Source organism: Astatotilapia calliptera, chromosome 14 (genome assembly GCF_900246225.1).
Source record: "Astatotilapia calliptera chromosome 14, fAstCal1.2, whole genome shotgun sequence".
Classification (NCBI taxonomy): domain Eukaryota; kingdom Metazoa; phylum Chordata; class Actinopteri; order Cichliformes; family Cichlidae; genus Astatotilapia; species Astatotilapia calliptera.
Genome location: NC_039315.1, coordinates 4,495,725 through 4,501,253, shown reverse-complemented (window position 1 = coordinate 4,501,253; position 5,529 = coordinate 4,495,725).

Genomic DNA, 5,529 nt, shown 5'->3' with positions numbered 1-5,529 from the left:
ACTTCCGTCCGAGACTTCAAAGTAAGAGTCCCTCGCTTCCGCTTACGGTTTCTCTCAATTTCTTATTAACAAGGAGGATTTTAATCTATAGTTAAATGTCTTCGGAGGCCTTTACTTTTCGACCACAGGATATTGTGCAAAATTTACCTAAACAGGCAAAGTTATTTTTTATATTTTTTATTTTATTATTGTGTTTTATTTCATTCTGTTCAGGTGTAGAGTTTTCAGTTTGGTTTTGATGAATCTGACTATCAGTTATTATTATATTTTATTCTAACAGTAGGAAGCAGGTATTTGAGGCAAACTTTAAAACGCCCAGAATCGGTTTACAACACAAACACAGCATTGCGTATCATGTTAGGCCAGTCTGTTTTTAACACCGGCAAAGACTAAAACTGGAAACATTTCCTGTTTATTCTCGTTTTAGAGTGATTTTTGTGTCTAACAGTACTTTCCTTTAGATCTTTTTTCAAAAGTCTAGTTTTAGTGTTTCATTGCGTTTTACTTAAGCACATTACCGTTTATCTTTACAAGGAAACAGCAGATCGGATCAAGTTAAAGGTGATGTAAACAAGTGATTAGTCTCTGAGCAGTAATCAGGAGAAGCTAACGAATCAGTTTGATTGTTTGGACACAGTTTTAAAAGATTAACCGGGGATAGAGACTGCTAATTGGCTTTAACTAATGACTCGGTTACATGACGTGTTGTTTTGCCTTTCTGTCTAATCCGCGTTAGGTTTATCAATAATAGAAAAAACAAACAAATAAATAAATAAATCGTTTTTAATGTTGTTCATCTGTCTGAATGGGTGTCTTCTTGATAATTTGTTTTCGAAATAAACCTTCGTTTGTAATTACAGGTATTTTGATTTGCAATGGTTTGATGGGTGTTTATTATAGTTTTACATCCCACACAGTACATACATATGCCTGATAAAATATCACCAGTGGTCGATGACGGATCATTTAGCAGCTGAAATTTGATGCAGATTGGGAAAGTGGGTCACTCGGTCGAATGGTGCCTTTATTTTGTAGACGTTCTTGTTTCCGGTATTACTGGCGTCTCTGCCTTCACCCTTCGACGCAGGCGCTCTGAGGCTCCTTACTGCGTTTCACTCTCGGCTAGGTTGCATCAGCTGGAGGGACGCTGAGCGGGGCGTGTCCGCTGTGACATGGCGTGTCGTCATAACGAATACGGTGATCATGTAAGAAGCGAAACCTGAGAGAGAAACAACATTCAAGAATCCTGAAGGGAATGGAGTGAAAACGGAGGCCGGAATTTTGATTTCCAGGAGAGGAAATATTTTTAAAACTTAGTTTTAGGACAAAGTTGGCAAAATCTTGGGGTTTGAGTGTTGATCGTAAATACGCAGTCATGAATACCCTATTCTATGTGCAATAACCCAACTGTATATACATAACACTATTTATTACATATTTACTTTCTTACACCTTTTTGCATATTTGTACATTTTATATATTTTATCTCTGTTAATACTGTTCTTATGTATATAGTGCTGAAGAACTGTTCCCCCCCACCCCACATGTTTGCACTGAGTAGGAGATGCTCTGTATCTCATTGTACAACTGTATAGTGACAATGAAGGCATTCTACTACATTTTATTCTACGAAGCACAGCCAGTCAGCCGCTTTGCTTAGATGGAGCTTCTCCGCCACCTGCCCCTTAACACCAGGGGGTAAGAAGAGGAGGGGGCAACTTAACTGAAGCAGCTGAGGGGTTTAGTGAAGTAAACCTCTGGAATCAATTTACATTTAATACCCACAATTCAAAGCTGAAATTAATTAAGTTTTTTAAATGTTTTCCAGGAAACTCGTGACCTCTCCTGACCTCCTACATGCCAACTTTGATTTGGCATACCTCAGCCTTTTCTCTGTTTCCCTTACTTAAGAAGAACTTCTTCACAGGCACACTTACACTCTGACCATTTCTAATAGTTCAACTTTTTAGTTTTGCAAAATTAATGGGAACAAATGTGTTAAAAGAAAACATGTATGTTATGTATAGGCTCAGCACTGGTTCATCCCTTAAGTGTCTTTTTTATGATAGCTCAGCATTCAAGAATCCCGAAGGGAATGGAGTGAAAACTTTAACAAACAAAAACATTTTTCTGAAATTGTCAGGCAAAAGGACTGGACTGAAAATTAATGAACAAGCAGCCAACATCCAAAGAAGGTCCATCAGAAAGCCTGGAGGAACAAGACCACTTCAAAAATTACAAGAAAGTCTTTGATAACTGGAACATGAAGAAGTGAGACTGGAGGCCGTCGGACAGTACTGGAACATGATGCAGAGGTGTTTAACGATTATTTTTGAATCTTGTTTATGGAGACGTGATGTGACTGTGACTCTTTTTTGTCAAACACAGACAGCTGCACTGTTTCAGCCTGCGCATGCTCAGTACACTAACAAAACAGGCTTCTTTATACGCATATTGTTTATTAGAAAGACTAAAGAAGAGCCTCAAAAACCGTGACTCTTCTAGGTTCACAGTTTCAGTGGATACACAGTCTGACACCGTGAGCTCACCTGTACATTCAAACTCTTTCCAGATGTTTCTACGCCTCTCAGCAGCCATCTGAAGCACCTCTGACGTGAGCACTTTTTTGGGGGAGGGAGTTAAAGCGTCATTTAAATGAATAGTTTAACTATACTAGAAAATAAAACAGTAAAAAGTAATAAAAACACTTTGAACCTTTGTTCAGATTAAACAGCCTGGATCAGGGTGTCTAACCAGCTGTGACTGTTGCCTTTTTCCAACAGACGGTTTCTGCATTACAGCCTGAGCGCACCACCCGACCAGAACAATGCTTTGTTACATTAACACACACACACACACACACACACACACACACACACACACACACACACACACACACACACACACACACACACACACACGAATGTTTGATTGGTTACATCAGCACACCGCCTGAAGCTACAATGTTACAGTGAACATCAACACTGTTGCGGCCTTCAGTGGAACGTCATCAGTTATACGACGGAACAGCCAATCACAGTAGAACAAGGCGTCCCTCCGGCCGATCCATTCTACCACCATCAGCCCGAGTGTTTAACGGGGTATTTTCTTCCTCTGCAGGCTCACAGCGGAATTACAGCTGATGGTGTTCGTTTGCGTCGCCACTCCACTGATCGTCAGAGACGAAAACACGCTTGATAAAAATGGCTACTCATTAACGCATACAAATCTGTAACAGTCCTCTACAAAATAAAGTACTCCAGTTGCCATGCACATCTTGTGCTGATGGCTCTGCAGGGCAGGCGCTAAGCCTCAGACATTTGGATTTGTAACTGATAGGCTCGGTATCAAAAAAGTGCTGCCTCATTCTTACAGTCACGTCTTCGTTTCAGGGTAACTATAAATAGCCATTCCTCATTACAGGAGCAGATTAGAAGACACGTCTGTTTATGTGTGTGTCTCATATTCATATCAAGCACGATGGTGTAGTGGTTAGCGCTGTTGCCTCACAGCACAAAGGTTCCTGATTTGATTTCTCTAGTCAGTGTGGGGTTTGCCCCATGCTTGTGTTCTCCCTGGATCCTCTCACAGGTTGGGTTTGCTGGCTAAACACATTTTACAGTTTTTTAAACTATCTCCAAACTTTATGTCCCAAAACTCAATCTACAAACTACATGAACCAAACATCTGACTCTTCTGGTAAAACTCACAAAAACCAAAGTTTTACCTTTGCTCAGATCTGCACAGTGTCACCCAGCAACCATATCACCCACACTTCAACAGAAAAACAAAAACAGTGCTCAGAAAATGCAACTTGAATTTTTCTGTGGCAGTTCCACAGAAATTACAAAAGTATGAGATAAAATCAGAAGTAGGACCTCAGCTTCTGTTATTACAGTGTGATGAACTTATGCCCTCACTTACATAAGAAAAAAAAAAAACAGAATAAAGCATCTGGTAAAGATTTGAGTTTTATTTATTTTGTATATGTCATAAGACTTCATACCTTACTTAAAAGTGGCCTGTTTCACATTTTTCTCATCCAACATTATAAGAATCAAGTATAAATAGTATGTTGAAAAAAAGAAAAATGGAAAAATTATGAACAAAAACTGGGAAAAAAATTTCACTCAGGCAAATTTCAGGCACTCACAAGAGGTTTGGATAAATAACAAAAAGCTTTTATGTTACTGGGCTGAAGACATTAGAAAAACACCTTTGTTCCTTTCCATGAGAGTTCCTGTTATTTCTTTAAACATTATGTTAACTCAGAACAAAGTGAAATGAGAATAAATCTAAGAGACTAGCACTGCCACTGAAAGCAAAGTCTAGCACAGTTGCTCACATTTCATCTGAAAGGACTCCTAATCTAACTCGTCCTCATCTTCCTCCTGTGCGTCTCAGATTTTTTCCTTCCGTTGCTGGCATCAACTTTCAGCTTCCTCCTCACTGGCTTGAGCAACAAGAGTGAACGATTTAGTGTTTAAGTGAAATCTGAGCACAGTTGCGTTTAACTTCTGCTGGAACGCATGACAAGCTACTGCGAACAACTCTGGGAACTCTGCTGTGTTTGCCCTATTTTTGTGGATTTACCTTTTAGCGTTGCAGATAATTGAAACAATCTTTCAAAGTCGATACAACTGCAAAAATCAGGTGTTTGTCTCTCTGGAGTCATTAGATTTCAATATTTTTCTATTTTATCTGTCGTTCCATCTAAGAAATAGTTGTTTTACTACAGCATGTCAGCCTTGACTCTATGTCTAATTTATAACATAGAAACTTCAGCAGCGCTTCTTTTTACACATAAAACAAGAACAAACAAAAGACAATTGCAGTGACATGTATGTGACATGTCACTGCAGTGGTCTGATGACTAATGCAACCACTCAGTGGTTTGCAGACCGAAGGATTACCCTTTGACCCCTTGATAGCAGTATGACGCATACAATTAGGCTCAGACATTTAACATTGATCCAGTTTACTCCTGTGAACATCGATGAATGAGTCCTTTACCTCTGGTTTAGTTCTCTACTGCTAATGCGTAGGAGTGTGAGGAGCTCCGGGAATATCAATGTCCTTGTTAGAAAGACAAGATGGCTAGACTTCCCCAGACAGATAGTTCAGGGTATCTTCGATCTGCGGTGATTCTGGGAATGTTAAACAAAGTGTTCGTGACGTTTAAAAGAACTCCTTATATCCAAGGATATAAGGAGTTCTTTTAAACGTCACGAACACAATATTGTCCTCATATGTAAGCTGTTGTGTTCTGCAGATGTTTCCATAGACTCCCAGTGTCTGTGTGCAAAAAGCAGGCTGTTAAATCCTGTTATTCTAGGACATGGGGGGCAGAAGATTTTAATCTGGGAGCTTTCTTTTTTTTTTTAAAAATCTTCCAAACGCTAAAAAAAAAGGAAAGAAAAAAAAGACTTTAAAGGCCTTAAAGATGCAAAATTACCATCTTGGTCCCTCCAGCTGTCCTTGGAGCTACTAAAGCTCAGCTACACTTCATGCTTCGAGCCTATATTTAGT